Raw genomic sequence first — 15,512 nt, 5'->3', positions numbered from 1 at the left:
CAAATAGCAACAAGCCAGAAGGTCTTCCTTATCAGAGAGTGCTTTCAATGTTACTGGATTAAATTTCTCAATGACGGCAAAAATGACAGAATTATATTTAAAACAAGATTTAAACATGATCCTATTTATATGCTTTTCACAGCAAATCACTTGAGACCCAAAGACACGAATAGGTTAAAAGAGAAAACAGCGAAAATATGAATAGTAAGAGAGCAGGGGTAGAAAGTAATTTCAGACAATATAGACTTTTAAGTTAAAAATGCTTAGAAGAGACAAGGGTGTTATAATTGAGAAAATAATCAATTACTCAAGAAGATATAATAGTTATACCCAGATCTGTACCAAGAGATAGCTCTTTAAAATATATGAAGACCGATTTGAGACAAAAATAATATGTAGATCTGTAATATAAGTTGGAGACTTCATTTCCCCACTTTTAATAATGAATGGACCGTCTAGGCCAAGTGCGATGGCTCAGGCCTGTAATTCCAGCACTCTGGGAGGCTGAGGTGGGCAGATCACTTGTGGTCAGGAGTTTTCAGACAAGCCTGGCCAACATGGCAAAACCCTGTCTCTGCTTAAAAAAAAAAAAAAATACAAAAGCTGGGCATGGTGGTGGACATCTGTAAACCCAGCTACTCTACTGGCTGGGGCAGGAGAATTGCTTGAACCCAGGAGGTGAAAGTTGCTGTGAGTGATGATGTCACCACTGCACTCCAGCCTGGGAGACAGAAACTCTGTCTTAAAAATAAATAAAGAATTAAAAAATAAACAGACCATCTAGAGAGAACAGAAAATAAAGAATTTGAACAACACTACAAACCATTAGACCTGCCACACATGTAGAAGACACTCCACAAAACAACAGTGGATCACAGTCTTCTCCAGTGCACATGCAACATTCCCCAGAATGAACCCCATTTTTGGCCATAAAACAATCCTCAAGTTTGTTGTTTTTTTTTTTTTCTTTTTTGAAACTGAAGTCACACAGGGCATCATCTAAAACCACCATGGAATGAAGCAAGTGCAGGGGAGGAAAAATATTTTTTTCTTCTATTCGACTTAGGTTTATTAGCTAGAGACCCCTATATCCAAAGGAAAGTTTAAACCTGTGTATTTTTTTATGTGGTTAGGTGAATAGAAGATAGCGTGGAGAAATGTGATACATGATAAAGAGTCTGCAGTGAGTGTAGTAGGCTGGGGAAACCTAGTTCAGCCTGTGCTCGATTCTTCTCAGCACTTTTCTGTTTTGGAGACAAGCGTGCTCCTTCCCAGCTCTGATTAACAATCCAAATTTACAATTCATGGAACAACAAAAAGAAAAGAAAACCTAAACCATAGCCCACAAAAGGAAGGAAATCATCATTAGAACAGACATAAAAAAATAGAGAAGAGAAAAACTGTAAATATCAATGGAATGAGAAGCTGGTATTTTAAAAATAGCAACAAATTAACAACGTAGGTAGACTTCAGATCTTAAAAGACAGAACTAAAATCAGAAATTTGGGACAAAACTACCAACCTTATGGAAATTTAAATAAATACATAAGCAACTGTATGGCAAATCTTAGGAGATACGGACATATTCATAGTAAAACACAATCAACAATCTGATCCAAGAAGAAATAGAAAGAAATTAACAGAAGCATAGAAAAGCAGGAAATTAAATCAGTAACGGAAACTTCCCAAAACAACAAGCTCAAAACCAGATGCCCTCACTGGCCATTCTGATAGTGACTTAAAAGAGGAAATGATACCAATATACTCAATCTCTTTCCAAAATAGATTAGGAGGAAGCACTTTCTAGCAGTTAAGAGCCTAACATTAACCTGATACAAAAGGCAAACAAGAACAGTATAATTAAAAAACAAACAAAAAACTAAAGGCTAGTATTCCTTAAGAATAAGCATGCAAAAATCCTCAACAAAATAAACCAAATCCAACCATAAGAGAAATACAGGATTTCAAGGATAGGTCTACATAAGACCATGAATCGATGTGAAACATTAACAGAGTGACAGAAAAAGCATATGATTATCTAAGTAGATGTAGAAAAAGCATTTAGCAAAATTCACCACACTTTCCTGATAAAAATTCTCAGCAAATTCAGAAGGAAACTTCCACAAACTGATAAAGGGCCTTTACCTGAAGCTACAATGTACATCACATTAAATGGTAGAAGAGTTAAAGCTTCCCTACTAAGATCAGAGACAAAACAAGGACTCCTGCGCCTTCACAACCACTATTTGACGTTGTACAGAAGTTTTAGTCAAAGTGCTTAGGCAAAGAAAGAAATAATAAGTATCTAGGATGGAAATGAAGACGTAAAATCATCCTTATTTGCACATCACAGGATTCTAAATGTACAGTGTCCCGAAGAATCTACAAAATAAATTAACAAAGGGAAAAAACATATTGAACAAAGTTTCAAGGTACAAGAACAACTGCTGCTCTTAACAAATTTTTCTGTTACCCTGCGCATTAGTTCTCTTGGCCTCAATTTTATCTTTACAACTGGAAGGCTTATACTATGGTTATGAAACTGTTTTCTTTTAAAAAAAATCCAAAAAGACTTGAAAGGGACCTATTAGTTAAAGATGGAATATGTGAATCTCAGAGAGTGGAGCCCAGTTGGTGGAGTCCTGTTCATTTCTGTGGGAATTCATGAAGCTCAGCAAAGGAAACGTTTTTGTGGAGTGCGGGAATGCATGTTCCCAGGTGTATTAGCAGGATATTCCCAATTTTCTTAAAACAACACACAAGGATGTGTAGAAATCCTCCCACCACCAACTATGAATGGTGTGGATGAAATAAAAATAATAGAGGAAAAGATGGCAAGGATGATGATAATGATTTAAGTACACAACTAAGGTCTAGTGGCAGAAACATCACATTACCAATTCCAATGCAGCTTTGCTTTTTTTTTTTTTTTTTTTTTAAATAGACGGATTCTCACTCTGTTGCCTAGACCAGAGTGCAGTGGCATGATCTAGGCTTACTGCCACCTCTGCCTCCCAGGTTCAAGCAACTCTCTGCCTCAGCCTCCTGAGTAGCTGGGATTAAAGGCACCCACCACCATGCCCGGCTATGTTTTTTGTATTTTTAGTAGAGACGAGGTTTCATCATCTTGGCCAGGCTTGAACTCCTGACCTCGTGATCCATCTGCCTCAGCCTCCCAAAAGTGCTGGGATTACAGGCATGAGCCACTGTGCCTGGCCTCAATGCAGCTTTTCTTATAGAGTGGGGGGCATCAGTCTTAGTTCCTATATATTTAGGAATTGAGGGTTCCTGTAGGGTGACACTGCATTTCTCTGGACTTTTATGTTTATCACAGAAGAGCAACAGGTTATCCTGCATTCTCCAGTCTACAATCAAAAACCATGGACCAAATAACATTTCAGCCCGAGACACCGTTATCAGAATTGCACCTTCCCCACCTTCCTGAAATGATACACAGGATCTTTCTGTGCTGTGGTGAGAAGACCACAGTGGTTCACATAGGCACAGAGTGAGGCCAAACTCCCTGGTCCCCACCTTCCCAGGTGACAAGTGCTGCACCGTCATCTGTAGGATGGAAGCTCCTGGGCTGAGTCTCAACCACCAGCAGGGGGCAGCAGAGCCGCAGCTAGGAGCAGCCAGGGAAGAGGCTGCGGCTTCCCAGGTGGTGTTTAAGAGGGAAGAAGCCCCGGGGAGGTCCACAGGACTCTCCACAGTCCATCCTATTGTTTCTAGCTACAGTGACCGTGATCTGAGGGTGAGACTCACACAGTGTCATTTCAGAACATTGCCATGAGCCCTGGCACAGTGAGGGCCTCACCCGGGAAATGCAGCCAGAGGAGCTGGGCCCAGGTGTCAGTCTGGGCAGCTCCCACAGGGCTGGGATTCCCAAGGAGACGCCCGAGGTTGAGGTGCTCTAGGAGGGGAGCAGTGTGAGGATACAGGGCTCCCAGGGCTCTAGTCCTTCTCCTAGGATATCTGCCTGAGCCTCTTGTCAATCTCAGGGCCTCGTCCCTCCCTGTCCAGCAGTGTCCTGGGGAGCTGAGCCCTCTGTCCTAGGCACTTCCAGAGATGCCTGACTCCTCCCTCTGCCTCTCCTTCCAGCTCCAGGCACACTGTGACTCAGTGGGCAGCTCCTGTGCTCAGGGGAGTCTCAGGTGGGTGGCATGGCACATTCAGGGTCCTGGTGCTGGGTGGGCATCTCCAGCCTCCTGAGATGCTCTCCAGAGAGACAGGGATTCTCACCTGCCTTAAGCCACAGCTCTGACTCCAGAGCTATCCTTGTCTCAGTGACACGATCTGCCTGGGTAGAGGGACCAGGGACCACCCACCCTCCAGAGTTCGTGGTCTGTGCACATACTGAGAGCTTAGGACTCTGACAGAGAACAAGGAGCTTATAAAGTTGACTTCTCAGTTCGGTCTGGGTTTTTGGTACTTTTTCGAGTTTACATAATACATTGATGAGAAAAACAGTAAAGAAGTGAAGAACCAAGAATGCCAATTTTTAGCCTACTTTGAGGGATGGGGATGTCATAGAAGGAGCAACACCATATGTGAAAGGAGGCTAGACATTGGGATGCATCCACAGAAAAGCAGGTGGTGGTTCACCGAGCAAACTGCCACACAGGAAAGACTACCAGTGATCCTAATGACTCAGAGCCTCATTCTGATGAAATGACCAGGAGGGACCAAGTGAGTTTGGAGAGCCCAGAGAGGACAAAGAAGAGGAAGACGATGGGTCCCTGGTCTACCTGCTGCTGAGTCAGGTGTCATCAATGATCTCTGAGCAGGGCCCAGCTCAGCCCCAGCCCAGGCTCTTGGAAGGTCCACAGCCCTGCTGAGCCTGGTCCAGGACAGAACACAGACCAGAGAGGTTTGGGACAGTGGCTGTGTGGCCAAACCCTGGGATGGTGACTGTGACCAGGGGCCTTGGAAGTTGAGGCTGATTTTCTGACCAGAGAAGCAGATGGAGGAAGCTGGGGAACCCACCTCTTCCTCCTTGGTCTCCTGCGCTGCCCCCACAGCTGCTTTGAGTGACATCCCTCAAAGAGGAGTCCAAGAGGATGTGCATTTGCATAAACACCAAACACTCACTGCCCCAAAGGGCCTCCTGAGAGAGGATAAGAGACACCTGGGAAGCCCAGATGTGCTGTGGGCTCAGGAGACAGAGCTCTAGGTATCTCACCATGGACTGGACCCCTCATCTGCTCCCCCTCCTCACTCTTTACTCAGGTGCTGCCCCCAGGCCCTTCCCTAGGCTCAGCTCCCACTGAGCTGAGACTGCCCAGAACCCTGAGCTCACCTCAGGCACAGCCTCAGGGTGCGATCCTCTGGGAATAGGTTCTTCATCTTTAAGCCCTCTCTCCTCCCCTCTTTCACGGGTTCCATGGCATCCGATGAGCTGACACAGCAGTCATTGCTGTCAGTGTCCCTGAGACGGATGGCCAGGATCACCAGTTGTGGAAATACAGTGGGGAAAATTATGATCATTAGTACCAGCTAAAGCCAGGCCAGATCACTGTGCTGGCCCTACACACAGATCACTCCCAGTCCTCGGGGTCTCTTAGTGATTATCGGGGTCTAGATCAGATCAGCCAAGACAGTCACCCTGACCATGAGTGGGACCCAGCCGAGGATGAGGCTATTAATGTCAACTGAGTGGCAGCAGTAGTACTCAATCCACGTTGACTCAGGCAGATGGGGAAGTGAGACAGACACAAACCCCTTCCCAAATTCTGTCTTCCTTTTCTTCCAGCCCCAGGAGGACTGTGGACAAAGCCATGAACAGGTCTGGCCCAGGTCACCTGGATCCGGCCCCAGGCTGTCCTTCCCTCCAGCCCTCCAGCCAGGCTCTGCAAAGGGGAAGTCAGCAGTGAATTGGGGTTTGGCAGAACAACTGAGACCTCAAGTCCAGCTGAGCAGAATGTCAAGGGAGAAGATGTACATTTTTGTCAGCGGGTCACTACGGACATTAATGAGTGGAACCACTCCGACTCACTCCTTGATTCCTGGACCATGAATTTTGGCTATGGGAGGAACAGTGCCACATATTAGCCACTGACAAAATATACCCCATCCTGGAAGACATAGTCCCAATCATACATGTCCTTGCCACCTCACTGGCATAGTAAATGAGTCTTCTAACAGCCATTAAACCATTCATTGAAGCCACATGCCTCAGAATGCTGGGGATGATGGCAAAACACTTGAATTCTATGAGGACGGGCCCATGGCAGCCCTTCATTTTTTTTTTTTTTTTTTTTTTTTTTTTTTTTTTGAGACGGAGTCTCGGGCTGTCGCCAAGGCTGGAGTGCAGTGGCCGCATCTCAGCTCACTGCAAGCTCCGCCTCCCCGGGTTCACGCCATTCTCCTGCCTCAGCCTCCCAAGTAGCTGGGACTACAGGCACCCGCCACCTCACCTGGCTAGTTTTTTGTATTTTTTTTTAGTAGAGACGGGGTTTCACCGGGTTAGTCAGGATGGTCTCGATCTCCTGACCTCGTGATCTGCCCGTCTGGGCCTCCCAAAGTGCTGGGATTACAGGCTTGAGCCACCGCGCCTGGCCTCATTTGCAAATCAGTTCCTTTATCAGAGCCCCCTGTGGAATACCGTCACGGTGGCTGAGGCATTGTGTAGTTCAGGGATAATGGTTTTGGCAGAAGCATTGCAGCCAAAGAAAGCAAATCCCTCTCGAGAGTAAATGTCAATTATGCTACCAAAAAAAGAGCTATTCCTGCCATGATGGAAGAGCTCTAATGAAATTTATCCCAGCCAGATGCTTTCCTGCTTCCTGCAGAGAAGGGCATCCTATAGGGATCTTCCTGCTGGTCCCTGCTGTTGGCAGATGGTCACTCAGCAGTGGCAACCTCAGGCCATGCCCAAGGAAACTGAGACACCAGACACCAATGAGCCCTTAACTAGAAAATGCACCTGCGAGGTTCCTGCTTGTATCTGTGGGCTGCAGGAAGCAGAGCTCTGGGTGTGTCTCCACCCCTCTCTTCCTCACTCTCTGCACCGGTGTGGGTCCTGACCTCAGGCTCAACCTCCACAGGACCCTAAGCCTGGCCATAATCCTGAACTCAGCCTAGAAGTTGCCGACAGTGAGCTGCACATATTCGTGAACTTGCAGGCTCTTTGGTCTTCTAAAGTCTCAGCTGCTCCCAACAGAGGTGGCCATGAGATACCTGTGCCCCACCTGCTCCAGGAGTAGGGCAGGCTACAGAACAGAGAGAAGGAGCAGGAATGAAGCCAGGCCATGTAGAGTGCCAATACAAGGCTCCCACCCCAATCCCCACAGATTATCCAGCTCTAACCTGCGGCACGGCCCTGCTGATCCCACCACCTGCAGGCTGAGGTGAGTGCCTCACGATGCCCAGGCCATGATGGGAGATGGCAGTGTACCAGGTGGACACAGCCCTGCTGCCAGCCTTACCCTTACACCCCCTCCTTCCCTGCCTTGGTCAAGCCCTGATCCTCAAAGCAAATTCAGGACACTTGGATTAACTCCTGGATTTGCCATTGCTTTTCTCTATTGTCTTGAGCAATTCAGTCTTTCTGTTCTCAACTTAACTTTCTGAGAAATGAGAAAGCATACACTGACTTTAAGGGTTTTTTTCTAATTCAATAATACAGATAAAAGGGCCCTATAAATTAAAGAGAAACTTGAGAGGCATCTGAATGAGGGGCAGAGTTCTTAGAATCCTGTTCTTCCTCAGAGAGAATCCAGGAAAGAGCCTTCGCCAAGAGCATGTTTTCTGCATGATGGGAATGGGCTTCGCCTTTCATCAAAACTCTAGACTATTCATCAAAACTCTAGACTATTTCATCAAAACTCTAGGCTATTGTAGAAATCCTCCCACCAGAAACTCCAAACCTTTGTGATGAAATAAAATAACTAAAATAGAGATAATAATAATAATGATGATGATAACGGCAATGATGGCGGTGGCGGTGATGGAGGTGGTGATGGTAATGGTGGTGATGATGCGATGGTTGTGGTGGTGATGCTGGTGGTGATGGTGGTGGTGATGGTGGTGGTGTGGTGGTTTGGAGGTGGTGGTGGTGGTGGTGATGATGGCAGTGGTGGTGGTGGTGATGGCAGTGGTGGTGGTGATGGAGTTGGTGGTGGTGGTGGTGGTGGTGATGGCAGTGGTGATGGTGGTGGTGGGGATGGAGTTGGTGGTGGTGTGGAGGTGGTGGTGATGGTGGTGACGGAGTTGGTGATGGTGGTGATGATGGCAGTGGTGATGGAGGTGGTGGTGATGGAGGTGGTGATGGCAGTGGTGATGATGGAGGTGGTGGTGATGGTGGTGGTGATGGAGTTGGTGGTGGTGGTGGTGGCGGTGGTGATGATGTTGGTGGTGAGGTCAGTGGTGGTGATGGAGGTGGTGGTGGAGGTGGTGACAGTGGTGGTTATAGCAGTTGTGATGATGGTGGCGGTGATAGAGATGGTGGAGATGGTGGTGGTGATGCTGCTAGTGATGATGGTGGTGGTGAGGATGGTGGTGGTGGTGATGGAGGAGGTGGTGGTGGTGGTGGTGATGACGGTGGTGGTGATGGCGGTGGTGATGGCGTTGGTGGTGATGGAGGTGGTGGTGATGGAGGTGGTGGCGGTGGTGGTGATGGAGTTGGTGGTGGTGATGATGGCAGTGGTGGTGATGGCGGTGGTGATGATGGTGATGATGGAGGCGGTGGTGATGGTGGTGGTGATGGAGGCGGTGGTGATGGTTGTGGTGATGCTGGTGATGATGGTGGTGATGCTGGTTGTGATGATTATGGTGGTGAGGATGGTGGTGATGATGATGGTGATGATGCAAGTGGACAACTGAGCTTTAGTGCCAGAAACATCACATGTATTCCCAGTGAGTTGTAGTTTCTCCTCTTGGGTGGAAAGAGCGTCAGTCTTGGTTCTTAAATACACAGGAACTCTGGGTTCCTATAGGAGGTCACAAATGTTTCTCTGCACCTTGACACTTTGCAGAGAACCTACAGCTCATTCTGCTCTCTCCTTTCTTCCAAAAACTTTGATTCACAGAAAGGCATTTAAATCTTCAGTCAGGGTTACAGTAATTGCACCTGCCCCACCTCCCTGAAACACCACATTTGTAACCTCGCTGTACTGGGCAGAGCAGAGCAGGGTGCGTTACACTAGTATAGAGTCAGGCTGGACTCCCCAGTCCCCAATTTTTCCCTCTCTCCCTCTGCCTCCTCGCTCACTGCACAGGTGCTGCTCCCAGGGTCTCAGCAATTCATCAAGCCCCAGGACTCTGGGTCCAGCCTGGCCCTGACTGTGAGCTCAACAGGGCCCTGCCTGTGGTGGGCAGAATGCTCATGACCCTGCTGCAGGTGGATGGGCTGGGGGCTGAAATCCCCCCACACTGTGGTCCTGTGCTCACACTGCCCTGAGGGCTCTTTCATCCCTGGAACTGTGTCTAGGCCAGGCACGTGGGAAGATTTTCTTGGAGGTCAGTTTCTCAGTTTTAAGGCTTTCCTCTTTTCTCTCTCTGTAGGCTCCGTGGCCTCCTATGAGCTGACTCAGCCACCCGCGATGTCAGTGTCCCCGAGACGGACAGACAGGATCACCTGCTCTAGAGATATGTTGGAGGATAAATATCCTTCCTGGTGCCAGCAGAAGCCGGGACAGGCCCCTGTGCTGGTCATCTATGAAGACGGCAGCCAACCATCAGGGATCCCTGAGTGATTCTCTGGCTCCAACTCAGGGAACACAGCCACCCTGACCATCAGCAGGGACCAGGCTGGGGACAAGGCTATTACTGTGCTACAGATCATGGCAGTGGGAGCAGCTGGCAGTGACTCGCAGTGACATGGACAGATGGGGACACAGGACAGAAGCCTCTCCCCCAACCTGGCTGTCGCTCTGACCCACCCTCAGCAACGACATGGCCTTCATTACAACTGACTCTGCCTGTTTCTCCTGCAGCCCAAGCAACAGGAGAATGGTGTCAGACTTCCATTTGTATTGTAGTTTTCACAAATAATTCATCTGAAGTCCAAATATCTTGCCACTTGAAATGCAAGCCTCTGCAGAGACCGGCGCACAGGTTCAGAGGACAGAAAATGTCTCTAGAGAGTTTGATTCCTGCATTGGTGACCAAGTCTTTCCCCTCCCTTTCAACCCAGACTGTGGCAAGAGCACCCCCTACAGGCAGCTGAGTCTATGGGGAGAAGCTGTCTCAACAGGGACCCTGATAATTTGGGCTGAGGATTTTCCCATGCCCTCCCCTGGCAGGCTGGTCCCAAGATGCACAGAAAGAGGCGATTGTTACGGGTTCAGGGCCTCCATGGTCCTCCTTTTTTCTCTCCATCGCAAGTGACCTTTGGATTGTCACACCCCTCTCAGTCCCTTTCCTTCTCTGTCAAGTGCTTTTTGCAGATTCTGTGCTCCAAGGTCCTAGATCTGTAGAATTTCAGGGTAAGAAGTGCTGCTTACCCACAGGGGGCCCCAGGCAGCTGGCACAGGCAACAGTGTAGCTCCCCATAGGGCTTCATCATGGGCTCTGAGCGGAGGAGAGAAACCACTCCCCCGAGTGTCTTCAGTCCCAGGTGAACTAGGAAGAAGCCACTGGGCTCAGCTGAACACACCTGAGCCTCCCCTTTTTCTGGCCTAGCAGCATCATCTTGGATGCCCCTGTATGTGCTAAGCAGCCACCAAAGAACCCAATTACCTGGAAATTTTCCCTCATCACACACGACTACCAAAGACTCTTGTGCCCAAATTACTCATTTGTTAAAACAGCACAGTGAGCCTAAACTGGCTTGAATCCGGGACCCCTTTCAGGTTTGCCACTGTCTTCTCAGAGCCTCACACACACCAGACCCTTCCCACAGGGACCCAACTCCACCGTTCCCCACACAGCTCCTGGCATTCATTCCTTCTTTCAGTCCTGACAGCGGTTGCAGAGACACTTCCCCATTAAGGTATCCCCTGGCTCTTATTATAATATGTCCTGCCTGTCATTTTCTGGCCAAATCTTTTAAATTTTCTGCATAATGTTTGTAACTGTAAGGTTCTTTCCTGTCATTATTTTATTAATTGACTGACTTGTGTTAATTATTTTCCTAACGGGTCAGCAATACTTTTTTATTTATTTATTTATTTTGAGAGGGAGTCTCGGGCTGGAGTGCAGTGGCCGGATCTCAGCTCACTGCAAGCTCCACCTCCCGGGTTGACGCCATTCTCCTGCCTCAGCCTCCCGAGTAGCTGGGACTACAGGCGCCCGCCACCTCACCTGGCTAGTTTTTTGTATTTTTTAGTAGAGACGGGGTTTCACCGGGTTAGCCAGGATGGTCTCCATTTCCTGACCTCGTGATCCACCTGTCTCGGCCTCCCAAAGTGCTGGGATTACAGGCTTGAGCCACTGCGCCCGGCCCAGCAATACTTTTTAACCACAAGAGCACACATATGAAAATCAGATGCACAAACAGCTAAAGGCATATTTCTCCCTGCAATAATACCCACCACTTTCACGAAGACGCCAGGCTCTTTCTCACTTTCTGTTCCACCATCCCTATGATGTTGGCTTTGTTTCTATCCTTCCTGATGTAAGACCTCAGGGTGGCTGCTGCGGCTCCAGCTATCACTCCCATATTCAAGAGGAAAAGTGCCTCATGAATCCAGTGGGTTTCTTTCCTTCACAAGAGCAAAACTTTCCTGAGAAGAACCTCACCCACTGACCTCCCATCCCACTGACCAGGCCTGAACCACACGGTCAGTCTCCATTGAGAAGCACCTGGGAATTGGCCGGGCATGGTGGCTCACGCCTGTAATTATTCCCAGCACTCTGGGAGGCAGAGGCGGGTGGGTCACCTGAGGTCGGGAGTTCGAGACCAGCCTGACCAACATGGAGAAACCCCGTCTCTACTAAAAATACAAAAATTAGCTGGGCGTGGGGGCGCATGCCTGTAATCCCAGCTACTCAGGAGGCTGAGGCAGGAGAATCACTTGAACCTGGGAGGCGGAGGTTGCATGAACCAAGATTAAGCCATTACACTCCAGCCTGGGCAACAAGAGCAAAACTCCGTCTCAAAATAAAATAAATTAAATAAATAAATAAATAAGTATAAAAGAAAAAGAAAAGAAAAAGAGAAGGACCTGGGGATCACAGGTCTATCCTTTCAGTGAATATAGAAGACAATGCTCGGGTTGAAGGTGGTCGGGACTATCTGCTTGGTCTGCAAACCCAGTGTTTACTGAACGGTGGAACCAACATGATGAGCAACTCACTTCAAGAACGCTGTGTCCCATTCCTGCTGAATTCCCAGCATGGAACGTGACCCAGACCAGAGTGGGTGGCGATAAACATTTGTTGGGTGTATGTGTTTCTGTCTCTTACATTGGAACAGCAGCCACCACTGACTGTTGGCTCTGTACCTAAAGTGGGCAGCAAAAAGAGGCTGTCCTTGAATTCTGTGAGCCCACTCCCCTGTGCCAAGCCCTGATATCAACCCCCATGGCCACCCACAACTCAGAGTCATGTGCAGGCAGCCTCAGGTCGACCTGCCTTCTCCTCCAAATTCTCATGTTCATATTCTCATGGGTAACCTGCACCCCTTGCACCTGGTGTTGAGGCAGGCTTGGGTCACACAGAAAAGAGGGATGCCGCCCCTGTGGCCGGTAGTCCACAGATTAGGGAGTCAGGGACCTGATCAGCAGGTTCTGGTTCTACATCTAGACCCAGGAGGCCCCCGAGTCTCCAGTAGCCAGTGTAGAGTGGCCACCAGGGGATGCAGAGTCAGCTGGTAAAGCTACCTGGAGATGGGGGTGGACCTGGGTGACAGGGGGAAGCTGATACTCAGGGAGAGTCAGTGAGCACCACCTGAGACCTAGAAAGGAAGGCGGCGTTCATCTACAGCACTGTCCTTAACACTGAGGTACAAATTCTCCATGTGTTTCTCAGTTTTGGCTCTGGCCGATGTTGCATATTTGACATAGATCCAGACACTGTTTCCCCGCCACACACTGGCCCACTCTTCTGTGCTAAAACGCTGTCACTGCCACAAATGCTGTCCTCCCTGTGGGCACATTTATTTCATCTCCCTCCTGTTTGCTCTGAGAGCCTCCTCACTCTGCTAGACAGCAAAGATTTCTTTGAGCACGGAAGCTGTACCTGACCCTGACCACACATTGGGAGTACTGAGGCACAGCACATGTACCCTGCTCCAGGAACTCACAGCCAAGGCCAGGAACTTACAGCATCTGCTGGATCTTTCAACACTCCATGTGAACATGAGAAGGGTGACACTAATTCTGGGAACCACCACTCAGAAGCAACAACAGGTCCCTGCACATGTGCAAGCCTCATGGTGTCACCTGCAGAGTGGGATATCACAAGGATCACTGCACTGGGCTGAAAAGTGCCCTCCAGAGGGGGAGCTCCAACTACACCTACATCTGGACACTGCCACAAAATGTTTAAGGAAAGGACAGCCCATCCCTGGATTCCTAAATTATCCACATCACTCCTGAGCCAGGATCCAACAGAGAAAGGACCTGAAGTCCCAAAATAACCCCACAGTTGCCACTGTGACTCCCTGGCCACTTCCAGACAGGACAAGGAATGGCCACATGTGCAGGACATTTGATTGCCTGGCAGATGCACACGGAATTCCCCTCAGAGCTTTGCATGACCAGGGCAGCTCAGGAGTGAGGCCAGGACCCCATAGTCTACAGTGGGGACATCAGCCCAGATGGTGGGATCAGTAGGAGAAGAATTCTCTGCACTGGGACTGGGTCTGCAGGGCCCACCCCCCCCTCTCTCTGTGTCCCTTGGGGTTGAGCCCTTCTCTGGAAACTACAACGCTCTTCCAGCAGTAGCCCCCAACTCTGCTGATTTAAACCATGGGTTGCTCTCTCCAGTAACGGGATAAGAGAGGTCTTGGAGGAACCTGCCCAGCCTGGGCCTCAGGAAGCAGCATCAAGGGTGCCTCAGCCATGGCCTGGATCCCTCTCCTCCTTGGCCTCCTTGCTCACTGCACAGGTGCTGCCTCCAGGGTCCCAGCCAGCTGCCAAGCCCCGGGGCTCTGGGTCCAGCCTGACCCTGACTCTGAGCTCAGCAGGGCCCTGCCTGTGGTGGGCAGGATGTTCATGACCCTGCTGCAGAGGGAGGAGCTGGTGAGGCTGAAATCCCCCCACACTGCTCTCCTGCGCTCACACTGCCCTAAGGGCTCTGTCATCCTGGAGCTGTGTCCAGGCCAGGCACGTGGGAAATTTTCTTGGAGGTCAGCTCCTCAGTTTCAAGCCTTTTCTCTTCCATTTTCTCTTCTTGTAGCTTCTGTGGCCTCCTATGAGGTGACTCCTATGAGCTGACTCAGCTGCCCTCAATGTCAGTGTCCCTGGGACAGACAGCCAGGATCACCTGCTCTGGAGATAAACTGGGGAATAAATATACTTTCTGGTATTAGCAGAAGCCAGGCCAGGCCGCTGAGCTTGTCATCTACAGTGATAGCCACTGGCCCTCAGGGATCACTGAGTGATTCTCTGGCTCCAATTTGGAGAGCACGGCCACACTGACCATCAGCGGGGTTGAGACTGGGGATGAGGCTATTACTGTGCTGCAGACCATGGCGGTGGGAGCAGCTCACAGTGACTCCCAGTGACACAGACAGATGAAGGCATGAGACAGAAACCTCCCTCCCAACCTGGCTGTCACTCTCAGGCTGCTCCCTGAGCAGTGACCATGACTTTCATCTCCAGTGAGGCTGCCTATTTCTTCTGCAACCCAAACAACAGGGACTCCTGTCAAATTTCCATTTGTATCATGGTTTTCACAAAGAATTCGTTTCAAACCCAAACATCTTGCCACGTGAAATCCAAACCTCTGCAGAGACCAACCTGCCGGTTCAGGATGTGGAAAATATCTCTGGAGAGCTTGGTTCCTGCACCGGGGACCAACAGGCTTTCCTATCCCTTTCAACCCAGAGTGTGGCAGGCGCGCCCCCTACAGGCAGCTGGAAGAGCCCACAGGGAGATGCTGTCTCCATAGAGAGGGACCCTGAGTATTTGGGCTGAGGATTTTCCCATGCCCTCCCCTGGCAGGCTGGTCCCAAGACACCCAGATGTTATCATTACAAGTCCAGGGCCTCCGTGATCCTTTTCTCTCGCCTTCCCAAGTGACCTTGGGATTGTCACACCCCCTCTCAGCCTCTTCCCTTCTCTGTCAAGTGCATTTTGCAGATTGCATGCTCCCTGGCCCTAAATAAATTTCAGAGAAAGAAATGCTGGTCACCCACATGGAATCCCAGACAGCTGGCTTAGGGCCAGAGGCACAGGCAGCAGTGCAGGTCCCCACAGAGCTGCATGGTGGGCACTGGGTGGAGGGGAGGAACCAGGAACCACTCCCCAGAGTGTCTTCAGCCCCAGTTGAACTAAGAAGAGGTCAACGGGCTGGCCTTAATCCACCTGAGCTGCCTCTGTTTCTGGCCCAGCAGCATCATCCAGGAGGCCCCTATATGTGCTAGGCATTCTCCAAAGAACTTGATTAATTACATGGAAATTTCC

At 49.4% G+C, this 15,512-nt stretch overlaps 2 protein-coding genes and 2 long non-coding RNA genes across 7 annotated transcripts in view; 3 read left to right on the top strand and 1 right to left on the bottom strand.

Annotated features, from left to right (window-relative positions):
• Positions 1-15,512, top strand: part of LOC114670549 (immunoglobulin lambda-1 light chain-like) — a 349,019-nt gene that overhangs the window by 279,265 nt on the left and 54,242 nt on the right. The gene's annotated exons all lie outside the window — the stretch shown is intronic.
• The window catches only part of LOC106996055 (immunoglobulin lambda-1 light chain-like), an 801,838-nt gene that overhangs the window by 750,840 nt on the left and 35,486 nt on the right, over positions 1-15,512 (top strand). The window lies entirely within an intron of this gene.
• LOC144331918 (uncharacterized) overlaps positions 1,172-15,512 on the bottom strand; it is a 184,348-nt gene continuing 170,007 nt past the window's right edge. Inside the window, exons 5-6 of the long non-coding RNA XR_013399515.1 lie at positions 5,300-5,428; positions 1,172-2,382 (exon numbers count right to left, since the gene is read on the bottom strand). This is a non-coding gene — a long non-coding RNA (uncharacterized LOC144331918). The remainder of the gene's footprint in view (positions 2,383-5,299; positions 5,429-15,512) is intronic.
• LOC144331923 (uncharacterized) lies at positions 6,242-11,018 on the top strand. Its single transcript, XR_013399522.1, has 2 exons — positions 6,242-7,349; positions 9,505-11,018. It is a non-coding gene; the product is annotated as an uncharacterized LOC144331923 (long non-coding RNA).

Source organism: Macaca mulatta, chromosome 10 (genome assembly GCF_049350105.2).
Source record: "Macaca mulatta isolate MMU2019108-1 chromosome 10, T2T-MMU8v2.0, whole genome shotgun sequence".
Lineage (NCBI taxonomy): Eukaryota > Metazoa > Chordata > Mammalia > Primates > Cercopithecidae > Macaca > Macaca mulatta.
The sequence above is the reverse complement of the archived record's forward strand: the minus strand, read 5'-3'. Positions and strand labels throughout refer to the sequence as shown.